This window comes from Colobus angolensis, unplaced genomic scaffold, assembly GCF_000951035.1.
Source record: "Colobus angolensis palliatus isolate OR3802 unplaced genomic scaffold, Cang.pa_1.0 Scaffold48, whole genome shotgun sequence".
In the NCBI taxonomy this organism is placed as follows: Eukaryota; Metazoa; Chordata; class Mammalia; order Primates; family Cercopithecidae; genus Colobus; species Colobus angolensis.
In genome coordinates, this window is record NW_012118265.1 from 5338150 (window position 1) to 5351738 (window position 13589).

Consider the following 13589-nt stretch of genomic DNA (forward strand, 5'->3'; position numbering starts at 1 on the left):
TAAAATGTATGTAATCTGGCCTATTTTCTCCTTACTTATAATTTATTATAATTATGTTGGTCCTAATAAGAACCAGTGCTTATTAAAGTTGAGAAATAAGAGTGGTTATTGGCAAATTAGGAAAGATAGTTTCCAGATAGGCACAGAAATTGTTGTAGTGAGTGGGAAGAGAAAAAAGCACGGAACAAACGTGCTCCTAAAAATGTATGGAAACCACTGGACTAAATAAATTCTAAGGACCCTATATTAGTTTCTTGTGACTATTGTAACAAATTACTACGAATTCAGTTGCTTAAAACAACAGATATTTATTCTTTTACAGTTCTGGGGTCCTAAACTATGAAATTAGGTCCAAACCAAGTCATAGGCAAGAGACACGCCTTTCTTGGAGACTCTCTAGAAGGTGTTCTTTGCCTCTTTTAACCTCAGGTGGCTGCCAGTATTATTTGACTATTGTTAGATCACTTTAATCTTGAAGGCCAGCATCTTCCAATCTCTTTCTGCTGCATCTTCACCTTACCTTCTTCTCTGCCTATGTCTAATCTCCCTATGGGCTTCTCTTAGAAAAACAAATGTGTTTCACTTAGGAGGGTCTACCTGAATGGTCTAGGATAATCTCTGCATCTCACGATCCTCAATTTAATTGCATTTGCATATTTCCCCACGCTTTTCTATATAAAATAACCCTCAGACATTAGGATGTAGTTATCTTTTAGGAGGCCATTTTTAAAAACAATTTCAGTCAAATTTTATTTTTTAAAGGAGGCAGCAGATCAATATAATTTAAGAACCTGATCTAAATATGCATTCAATAATGAAGAGCTTTTGAGTATGGACTAGAAAAGTTTCTCCCAAAAACTTTCAAATATATCATCTGAAATTACCTAAAGAATAAATCACTTCATAGCCCTTTTGTTGACTGGAATCATAAACAAAACTGATAATTTATTGCTATGAAAGCAGATCCATGGTACGATGTTATAAATTTTGCGTATTAAGCATAGTCAGTTGAATCCAATTAAGAAGTTAAAAATGTAGTAAGAAATGTGTATATGTTTGAGTAAGTGCATGTGTGTGTGAAAAATCTACTATTCAGTTGACCCAAAAGCAACTTACTCAGTTGGGACCAGACATTTTTCTCAATTCTCCATTATTCAGAAGGCAATTCAGTCCACAAACAAAGTAAGATTATTTTAATGTAGAGAGAAATTAATTATGTTCAAAGAGCCCTTTTTCTTTCACTCAACTTCAGTACCCCAAAGCTAAAAACGCATCCTTGACTATGACAAATGAAAATAAGTGTCACAAGAATCTGTTAATTTTTTCCTCTGAGAAATAAAATCTAAATGGAGATTTGATACTATACACTCTGCTATAAACACTAAGAAAATTGTACTTTTCATAATTCTGATTTAACCTGCTTTAAATTTGATACATTTTAAAATTTGTAATTTGTTTTTCACGATACTGAATCTGGTTCCAGTTCTTTTTCATCATTTAACATACTGACTACCCATTCTAATTAGGAAAACAAGTCCTAGAAATCTCTTCATTTTGACATCATGTGCTGATTTGTAAGCAAATCATTAAAAATGCAGTTCTCTAGGAAGCAAGTTTTGTTGATTGTCCTATTGTCTGAACATTTTTCACAATGATTCCTGACTAAAAATCCTTTCAATTTTGTAAGCACTACACTAGTATGTAGTGTCACTAGTATGCACTTTCAAGCCTTGAAACAGGAAGGGTGGCTCACAGCTAGATAATAACTAAGTTTGTTTTAATTTTTGAAAAATTTTGTGTCTTGCAGAGCAGGAAAGCCCTTCTTTTTTTGCTACATCAGTACATGGTAGAAACGTATGCTAACGTAGGCCAGTCAATCCTTTTTTATTTATTTTGTAAATTTGGTCCCAGAATATTTCTGGAAGGAACCACAGCTAGACTAGCTTCCTTTGCAGTCCCTTACCTCACTAATTTCTTTTGTGGCTTTATCCAGGCACTGTTACTATTTGCATGCTAAAGGGTTCATTTCACTGGGTCTTACTTTCAGAGTTTGTTCCTTTTTGTATGGTGGTGTGAGCATTGTGATCAAGCCATTAAGTTTGGAAACAACTGAACAAAAGTCATCTGTTATAATGTACTTTATTTTATTTTCAAATTGACAATAATTGTACATATTCATGGGATACATACTGGTGTTTCAATACATATCATGTATAGTGATTATATCACGGTAATTGGCACATCATCTTAAACATTTAGAATTTCTTTGTGTTGGGAATGTTCAATATCCTTTTTTAGCTGTTTGAAATCATGTAATATATTATTGTTAACTATAGTCATCCTACAGTGGTATAGACACTACCTAGCTGTAATGTTGTATCTTTTAACAAATCTAATTTATTTCTTGACAGTGTAGGCGAAGACTTGATCACACCCCATGCCATGATAGCTAAAAATCCCAATGTTTTCAGTCTCTTTGTAGCTATGTTATCTAGACATTGATTTGTATTTACATCTCATCTTCCTTTCTAAGAGAAATAGTGATACAGAACCTGAGAGTTAAATTCAATATTCTCTAGGTACCAAGGCAAATGTTTATGTTATAATTTGTGTCTCAGTCCAAGTCCCAAGTCTTGATGATACAGCTCCATAACCTACCTTCATAATACCCAGGGAAAGTATACAGAAGAAATTCTTGACTTCATCTATCCAAATTTCTACAAGTCATCTGTTATTTTTACTGATAATCTGCCTGTGTCTCCTGGAAACACATAGGTGTAGGTTTCTGACACACATATCTAACATGTAAAGGAGTAACATTTCCAAAATACCTCCAAACAGTCACATTCTAAAGGAAATCTCTAGGTTTTTCTGCTGAAATATCCATTCCAGCATTGTGTTTGTTTGCTAGAACTGCTGTAACAAAATGTCACAAACTGAGTGCCTTAAATACACAAAAGGAATGTATTGCCTCATAGCTCAGAAGGCTAGAAGTTGGAGATCAAGGTGTCAGCAGGCCATGATCCCTCTGAAGGCATCAAGGATGGATTTGTTTCAGGACTCCTGGCCTGTAGCAGCATAACTCCAATCTTCACATGATATTCTCCCTTTGTATGTGTTCTTCACCAATTTTCCCTTTTTATACAGATAGCTGTCAGATTAGATTAGGGCCCACCCTAATAACTTCATTTTAACCTTACAGTCTTTGTAAAGACCCTGTTTGCAAGTAAAATCACATGTAAAGTATTGGGGGTTAGGACTCCAACATATGTGTGTGTGTGTATATGTGTGTGTGTGTGTATATATATGTGTGTGTGTGTTTATATACATGTAGTGAGATATATATATATATGTGTTTGTGTGTGTGTGTGTGTGTGTATGGCAAGTATTGTATGCTCCAATTTCTTAAAAGTAAAGAAAGGCCTCGTGCCACTGGTGGTGTTCTGAAAGGAAGAGTCCATCAATTTTCCTAGCAAGTATCACATGTTCCAATTTCTTAAAAGTAAAAAAAAAAAGGCCTTGTGTCATTGGGTGTGTTCTGAAAGGAAGAGTCCTTCAATTTTCCTTCTGTGCATTTCTCTCTGGGGAACAGGATACCAGCAAAAACTGAGCTGCTAGCTGAATACAGCATAGGTTATATCAGAGCCTGCCGTGAGCTCAGAACTACCCTCATGGATCCTACAAAGGTAGAACATACCACTCTTCTCTTGTCATGTTTGAGCCTATTTTGTACCCTCATTATCTACGAAGAAAATCATTTGCCCTTGAGAGACAGAAGCTCCTTTTAAATCTATTCTGATTAATCCAGAACATTGTTCCATTTGGGTTATGTGAACTAGTACTTTTAATTTTTTCACATAGCTCTGTAGAGTCTTTTCCAAAAGTCTCTCACTGATAGAACTTATCGGAACAATTTCTCCTAGCATGTGCCTTGGTGAGACGTTAATGACACTAATGACACTATGGGCAGTTCACAGAAGTCTGCTCCAAGCCTCACTGTGGACAGAAATATCCGCATTTGTAGCAAGATTATCTGGGAACATCTTGGTTTGACTCCAACCCCAGCAGGAGGACCTCTCTCCTTTTTATTTATTTTTTTAAATCACGTTTGTGGTATTCACAGCAGGAGCATATCCAAGATTACACACATCAAATACGTGGCTAGCCCCACCGTGCAGTAGGTAAAATTTCTCATGGAACTTTAAGACCAATGCAAAATTTATACATATATATGTATATATCTGTGTATGAGAGCATGTGTATAAAGAAGCATTTAAAATATATATGCAAATCATGAAATCTATTTCAATCTGTTATCAGAAATGACATCTGTAACCTAGGTTTTGTGTGGCAGTGGCGGTGGGCTGGACTGCCATTTACCATGCCAGCTCCTCCTCCTGTGCCACTGCCCATGACTCCCCAAACAACTGGGGGAATGGGATCAGCCTCACCTAGGCCTTCGTGGGGTCCACACGCTACTCCCCCGGCTGTGATGCACCACCTCTCTGGCTCGCACGGGGTCCTCAGTGAGCTAGAGGCTGAGCAGCAGCCTTTGCAGCTGCGTGCAGCTGCCCGCTTTTTCAGCCTGCCTGTAATTATAATAAAGAAATACATATATAAAAATAAGTATAATGTAAATTTTGCATACCTTCAAGCCTGTTAATGAATATGGGGAATTCAAGTTCACTGCCATGTGATATACTTTCAGCTTTGACATAAACTCAAAGAGAAGACTGCTTTCAATTGTAGGCCTACACTCTTTGCTTGATTATTTTACTTCATCTCTGACCAAATTCAGTTCACTAATTTTTGTGCAGCTTGCACCGAATAAGGCAATCTTCAGTCTCAGTACTGAGCTACTGCAGTGGTTCAAAAAGATCTATGCCCTCGATGTGTCCCTATCGGCTGTCACAGGCAGTGATGTGCATGACAAGGTGAATTATATAGGATTTTATATTCCATCACTTTGGTATATATAATTTGGATATATATGTGTATAAATGTCTGTTAGAATGGATGTAATAAAATAAATGGACAAAAGTAAATGTCTATTAGAGTATTTCCCTAAAATTAAAATATGGCTTATACTTTTCCACTTAAAGAAAACAAAATGAAAGGTAAGTAAATCAAAAGCTGATAATTTTTGAAGACGAATAAGACAAATAACACCACATGCCCCTCCCCAGACTCATAGAGATAATAAAAACGATACAATATTGGGAATGAAAAAGAAGACAGAAGGTATTGAAATAATTATGTGACCGCTACATGCCATTGGGGGCACATATATAAAACCTAGAGGGCACGGGTAAGATACAAATGGGGGAAAAATGACACTTCCTATAGTAGAGTTTGAAGTCAGACAACTTGATACCTCCAGCTTTGTTCTTTCTGCCTAGGATTGTCTTGGCTATTCCAACTGTTTTGGTTCCACATGAATTTTAAAATTGTTTTTTCTAGTTCTGCGAAGAATGTTATTGGTAGTTTGACAGGAATAGCATTGAATCTGCACATTGCCTTAGGCAGGAAGGCCATTTTAATGATATTGATTCTTCCTATCCATGAGCGTGGGAAATTTTTCCATTTGTTTGTCATCTCTAATTTCTTTGAGCGGTGTTTAGTAATTCCCATTGTAGAGATCTTTCACCTCCCTGGTTAGCTGTGTTCCAAGGTATTGTATTCTTTTTGTGGCAATTGTGAATGGGATTGTATTCCTGATTTAGCTCTTGGCTTGGCTGTTGTTGGTGTATAGGAATGCTAGGGATTTTTGTACAATGATTTTGTTTTCTATAACTTTGCTGAAGTTGTTTATCACTTGAGGGAGCTTTGGGACAAGATTATGGGGTTTTCTAGTTATAGAATTGTGTCATCTGCAAACAGGAATAATTTGACTTCCTCTCTTCCTGTTTGGATGCCCTTTAGCTCTTTCTCTTGCCTGATTGCTCTGGCCAGGACTTCCAATACTCTGCTGAATAGGTGGGGAGAGAGAGCATCCTTGTCTTCCACCAGTTTTCAAGGGGAATGCTTCCAATTTTTGCCCATTCAGTATGATGTTGGGTGTGGGTTTGTCACAGGTGGCTCAAACAGCATGGTACTGGTACAAAAACAGACATAGACCAATGAAACAGAATAGAGAGCCCAGAAATAAGGTTGCACACTTGCGACCAACTGATCTTCAACAAAGCTGGCAAAAACAAGCAATGGGGAAATGACTCCCTGTTTAATAAAATGGTGTTGAAATAACTGGCTAACCATATCCAGAAGATTGAAACTGAACCCCTTTCTTACACCATATATATAAATCAACTCAAGATTGATTAAAGACTTAAATGTAAACTCCAAAACTATAAAAACCCTTGAAGACAACCTAGGCAATACCATTCTGGCCATAGGAACAGGCAAAAATTTCACAATGAAGACGCCAACAGCAAATGCAACAAAAGCAAAAATTGACAAATGGCATCTAATTATACTTAAGAGTTTCTGAATAGCTAAAGAAACTATCAACAGAATAAACAGATAATCTACAGAATGGGAGAAAATATTTGCAAAATATGCATCGGACAAAGGTCTAATATCCAGCATCTCTAAGATACTTAAATTTACAAGAGGAAAACAACCCCATTAAAAAGTGGGCAAAGGATATGAACAGATACCAATTTTCAAAAGAAGACAGACCTGTGACCAACAAGAATATGAAAAAAGGTTAATATCACTGCTCATTAGAGAAATGCAAATCAAAACCACAGTGAAATATCATCTCACACCAGTCAGAACAGCTATTATTAACAAGTCAAAAAAATAACAGATGCTGCTGAGGTTGCAGAGAAAAGCGAATGCTTCTACACTGTTGGGAGTGTAAATTAGTTCAACCAATGTGGAAATCAGTGTGAAGATTCCTTAATGAGCTAAAAACAGAACTATCATTTGACCCAGCAATCCCATAACTGGGTATATACCCAGAAGAATATAAATCATTCTACCATAAAGATATACGCATGTGAATGTTCACTGTAGCACTATTCACAATAGTAAAGTCATGGAATCAACCTAAATGTCCATCAAAGACAGACTGGATACAGAAAATGTGGTACATATATACCATGGAATACTGTGTAGCCATAAAAAAGAATGAGATCATGTCTTTTGTGGGAACATGGATAGAGCTGGAGGCCATTATACTTATCTAACTAATGCAGAAACAGAAAACCAAATGCTGTGTGTTCTCATTTATAAGTGAGAGCTAAATGGTGAGAACTCATGGACACAAAGAAGGAAACAACAGACACTGGGGTCTACTTAAGGGTGGAGGGTGGAAGGAGAGAGAGGAGCAGAAAAATAACAATTGAGTACTAGGCTTAGTACCCGAGTGATGAAATAATCTGTACAACAAATCCTTGTGACATGAGTTTAGCTATGTAACAAACCTGCATATGTACTCTTGGACCTAAAATAAAAGTTAAAAAAAAAGTAATTACTGGAAAAAAAAAATCACCATAGCTGGAAAAGAAAAAAAAATCCTTCCTTAATTTATAAAGCTGAGAAAAATTGGAAAATTAATTAGTAATACATCACTGGAGAAGGCATCAGCAACAGATGGATTCATAGTAATATGAGTTTTATCAGAATTGCATGAGTCATTTAAAACTAATTAATTCTACTGTAATTGAAATTATTCTAAGTGACAGCAAAACAACAAAAACATTCAATTCTTTTTAGGAAGCAATCCAGCAATGTATCAAAAGAAAATACAATTTGAAGACGCAGGCATGCCATAGTGATTCAGTATCAGAATATATATCAATATAATTTATTACATCAAAAAATATATAGATTTAGCAGAACAGAAGCTTTTTTTAAAAAAGAAAATGAACTGATAGAGAAGAACTATATGAATGAACTGATGAAGGAAACGGCATGATAAAATTAACAGCTGTTCCTAATTTATATAAATCAGAGGAAACATGAATAGATTAAAATTCCTTAACATGATGAAGGTGAAATGACCAAACACAATGGAAAGAGTTAACATAAATAATGAATCACAAAACATTTTTCTGTTGAAATTGTAAATAGGAAGTGATGACTATTATCACTCATATCTCTTGAATTCATACCATTTCCAATTCAAATCAGTTTATTAATCTTTTTATCTTATATCTATATCTTATTTTCTTCACACTAAGATTCCTGCTTCTCATGTACACTGGAGACAATAGAATTATATTGTTTTTCACCTGCTTTATCACACATTACACAGAAGTCATTTTTAGAATAACATACAAATACAACCAGCAGTGTGATTATTGAAAATAGTTGAAAATGTTTTGCATGCTCTCCATTTGCTCTCTATTTTGTAAAAATAAACTTTTTATTTTGAAATAATATTTAGATTTTCAGAAAAGTTGCACTGATAGTATAGAGAATGTCTGTATTACTTTCACCCATTTCCCCTATTGTTAACATATTGCATAACCATAATACATTTGCCAAAAATAAGAAACCAACATTGGTATACTACTGTTAACTAAACTCCAGATTTTTTCAAAAATTTCAATATTTTTTCCAGTCATGGACTTTTTCAATTCTAGAATTTAATCTAGGATGAGCCAATGTTTCTATTTGTCATGTCTGTTTAGACTTCTCTGGTCTATGACAATTTCTCAGTGTTTGCTTATTTTTCATGACTTCATAGTTTTGAGGAGTACTTATCAGGTATTTTGTGAAATGTCCCTCAATTTGTATTTGTCTTATGTTTTCTCATAATCAGTCTGGATCATGGGTTTGAAAGGAAGACCACATAGGAGCAATGACCTTTTCATATCACATCAGGGAAAACAATGCTATCACCATGACTCGTAACTGATGATATTAACCTTATTCATTTGGCCAAGGTAGTTTTTCCCAGGAGTCTCTACCATAAAATTACTTTTTCCTCCATCTTTCTGTACTCCTTCGAAGCAGCTCATTAAGTTCAGCCCACACTTAAGGAGCAGGGAAAACTAAACTTTATCTTCTATAGGGTAAGAGCTACATAAATTGTTTGGAATTTTTCTGTAAGGAAAATTTGTCTCTTCTCTTTCATTTGTTTATTTATTCAATTATTTATTTATATCAGTGTGTCAAGATGTATTTACATATAAAATTTCCTTTTGGTCTAAAAAGTGCTATATAATATCTGAAGACAATCAGATTTTTCTTTCTTCTATTATATAAGTTATTAGATTTTTTTTTTTTTTTTTTAGACAGAGTCTTGCTCTGTCCCGGGGTGGAGCGCAGTGGCACCATCTCGGCTCATTGCAACCTTCGCCTCCCAGGTTCAAATGATTCTCCTGTCTCAGCTTTCTGAGTAACTGGGATTACAGGTGTGTGCCACACACCTGGCTAATTTTTATGTTTTTAGTAGAGACAGGGTTTCACCATGTTGGTCCGGTTGGTCTCCAACTCCTGACCTCGTGATTCACTAGCTTCAGCCTCCGAAAGTCCTCGGATTACAGGCATGCGCCACTGAGCCTGGCTTGTGCAAGGGAATTTTTAAGTTTAATAATCTTACTATTAATAGAATGTGTCAGTATTGGCTACAATGCTTTAACTTTTTTTCCAGAATGTGTCAGTATTGGCTACAATGCTTTAACTTTTATTAACCTCATTAATATGTAGTTTCAAATCTTAATTTTTTAAGATTTCAGGAATATCTTGAATTATAGTTTTTAATAATTGTTCCATTCCCGTGCTTTGGTTTTTCTTTCATGTACAGTATCATTATATCTATGTTATATGTTCTTTCCCTGTCTTCATTTGCTGTTTTTTTAAAAGTCATTCTAATTTTGATCCTAATTTCTTTTTGCATTCACTTACATGTTTATATACTATAAATTTCAACATATTTGGTATACAATCCTGTGTGTTTTGGCAAATGTATAGCATCATGTAAATTTCACCATAATTGAGGCACAGAACAGCTTCGTAGATTGAAAATATTTTCTCCTATTTCTCCCTTGTAGTCAAACCCTTTTTTTGCCCTCAGCCCCACAGAAACTACTGATCCATTTTTTCTGTAAATTTACCTTTTTCAGGATTTCATAAAAATGAATCATAGAGTATGTAGCCAGTAACTTCCTTTTATTTGAAACTTCTATCTCATTTTTACGCCATATTTCCCCTATGACATTTTCTGTATTCCTTGTAGCTTTATATAATTTTTATTCGCCTTTGTGTCCATTTTGGTTTAGTCTTTATTTTTGAAATGGTGTTGTTTATTTGTTCTTTCATTTGTTCAGGGGGTTATTTATTGTGTGTTATTGACTAATTTCTGAGTTTTCATAATTCTGGTTTATGATGTTCTTTCACATTGCAGATTATTGTGTTAATGACTTTGGCTAATTTTAAAACATTAGGATATAGTTTTCCTCTGCTTTGTGGGCTTTCATTGTCTATAAAGAGATTATTTTGCTTGTTATGTTTGCTATTATAATGACTCTGAATGATATTTAACCTCAGTTATTTCTGAGGCTTGTTTTCACAGGAAATTCATTAACTTAGAAGTTAGTTCCTTAGAAAGGAACCATGATTTTGTGTATTTTCTATTAATAACTTTTCTTCTTCTGTTGTTCTTATGAAATATTCCATTTTATTCCCACAATTTAATCCGCTTCTTTCCCTATTTCCTGCTTAATTTAGATTCTTTTCCAGTTTCTTCTCAGTATGGGGTTCTTTTCTGGAAGAGCCTTTGATTGACTAGTGTTGAGGGACAGTAGGGCCCAGCCTGTTCCACCCCCTTCAGGTCACACTGAAGATAGTTTACGCTCAGCATAAGGCTGTGCAAACCCCGGCCAATTTCAACTGTTTTCTCAGATTTGTAACCACAATTTCAGGTGAATATTTGTTGGCTAATTCTTATTCTGTCAAATACTTCATCGCTTTCCTCTGCTTCCACCTGCACATAGGGAAGCTTATACCACAGAGGCTTTGTAGTTGTTGATAAATTATTCCCAACATAGATACTTGGAAGTTGGTTTGTTGTTATATTTTTGCCTCATATTTTTCTTCTTATTATGTTATCCATAGGTTTTTGGTTTTGTTATATTCGTTTCTTTGTGAGTTCTTGTGAGGAGATTTGGGGATTTTCAAAAGTTGAGAACCTGTAGTAGAAGATTTTAACTCATTTTTTTCAGTAACTGATAGAAAAACACAAAACTTAATTTAAAAAAGTTTCAATAACACAATTAATATAATTGACTTAATTTACACAAATTGAACCCATACCAAATAATGTCATAATACACATTCTTTTAAAGTACATATGAAACATTTTTTTTTAAGTTCTTGGCCACAAAGCAATTATCCTCAAATTTAAAAAGATAGACATACAGAGGTTAATAACGACTTCAGACTTAGGTTGGGAGTTACAGCATTGGTTCTCAGGCCTTCAGACTCAGGCTGAATTACATTATCGGCTTTCCTGGTTCTCCAGCTTGAAGATGACAGATAGTGGAACTACTACACCTCTCCAATCACATGCGCCAATTTCCACAATATGTTTCTTGTTTTATACACACATATATCTGCTTCTACACTCAGTCATGCACCCATAGCAACGTTTTGGTCAATGGAAGACTGCACATATTGATGGTGGTGCCAAACGATTGTAATATTGTATTTTTATTGTACAGTTTCTAGGTTAAGATATTGATGTGGTTCGGCTCTGTGTGCCCACCGAAATCTCATATTAAAGGAGGGTCCTGGAGGGAAGTGATTGTGTCATGGGAGTAGACTTCCCCCATGCTGTTCTTGTAATAGAGTTCCTATGAGATCTGGCTGTTTGAAAGTGTGTAGCACCTCTCCCTTCACTGGCTCTCTCTCCTGCTCCACCATGTGAACATGTGCTGGCTTCCCCTTCCACCATGACTGTAAGTTTTAAAATATTCTGTTTGCGCCAGGCGCGGTGACTCACTACTGTAATCCCAGGACTTTTAGAGGCCTGGGCGGGTTGATCACCTGAGGTCAGGAGTTTGAGACCAACCTGGCCAACATGGTGAAACCCCATCTCTATTAAAAGTACAAAAATTAGCCAGGCGTGGTGGTGTGTATCTGTAATCTCAGCTCCTTGAAAGGTTAAGGCAGGACAATTGATTGAACCCTTGAGGCGGGGGTTGCAGTGAGCAGAGATCGTGCCATTGCACTCCAGCCTGGGCGACAGAGCCAGACTCCCATCTCAAAAAAAAAAACACATAATAACAACAAAAAATTATGCTTGTTCTTCCTTACTCTAAGGTTTGTTATTTGAGACATATACTGGGTTTCCTGCACTGTCACATGGTCTTTTTAAAAACAAAGTATTCAACTCTTAGTAACTGTCCATTAAATGTTTGTTTACTAACTGCCTAGCAACGTAATAAGGCTGTTGGATTGGACAGAACTTGCAGAAAATAAGTGCTGATTGCTTCTCAGAGCTCGTCTTTGTTGTTCTGCTAAGTATATTTATTTAGGCCCATGAAATGAAAAACTCAGCAGTGGAATTTGTACTCAGGAAGTTATGTAACACTTTATGGCAGGACTTAAAACAATGAAAATTCAGCAACCGAATGTTTCAAACATGTATTTGCTGTGTTGCCAAAGTAGAAAAAGCAGAAGGGAAACATCATGGGAAGAAAGACTCTTTTGTTTCTGATTGCAATGGTCCTTGGGGCATATTATGTTTATACTCCTCTCCCACATAATATTGAGGAACCCTGCTGGCTGGTGTGGATAGCTACACATGTGAAAATGGTAACAAATTTGGTAAGTTCAGAATTTCACTGTCTCTGTGAATATTTAAGTTTAATCAGGAGAAAATAATTACCAGATATATTATTTTTAAAACTTTCTGCTGTCTTGGAAATTTTGCTCTTAAAGTTTGCTTGACGATTTTCAAACCTTAAAAACAAACAAACAAACAAACAAACAAAACAACAACAACAACAAAAAACTTCATTCTTTAACACAGATCCCTAACAGTATAAGCATGAAGGAAGTATTCAAGTAATTTTAATTTTAAATATTAGAAAACAAAATATGCTGGCTGAGAAAAACAATTAATCTTACTGTGATTTTCATGGCATGAATACTGACAGAATGAAGTATTTATGAAGTATAAACTTCAGAAAAGGTAGAATTGAGAGGCACTGTGATTAGTTATAGAAAATTCTACACAACAATCTTGGATTCAGACATGAAAATGTATTCTTACTGAAATATTCTGTCAAAAGGTCAACTAGTAAAAAGCCAAGGGAAATGGAACACACAGCATGATTCTCTGTTGAAGGAGAGTGAGCCACTGAGGAGACAGGGCAGTTCCCTGGCTGATTGCCCCCAGTGTCCACACTGGCCCTTGGATACCTGTGGTTCTTTTCTAGTGAGGCTAACTACTTGGATATGAAGCCATTCATGATTTCCTTGAAACTTCTCTGTAGCAAACTGCTTTCTTGTAGCAAAAGAAAAAGATAATTCAAGGACATTTAGCCTGGATATTTACACCTGGCTTATATTTTTTAGGTGTTTCAACATTCTCTACTGGCATTTAATGCAGCCCTGAATAAGTGTGATACATG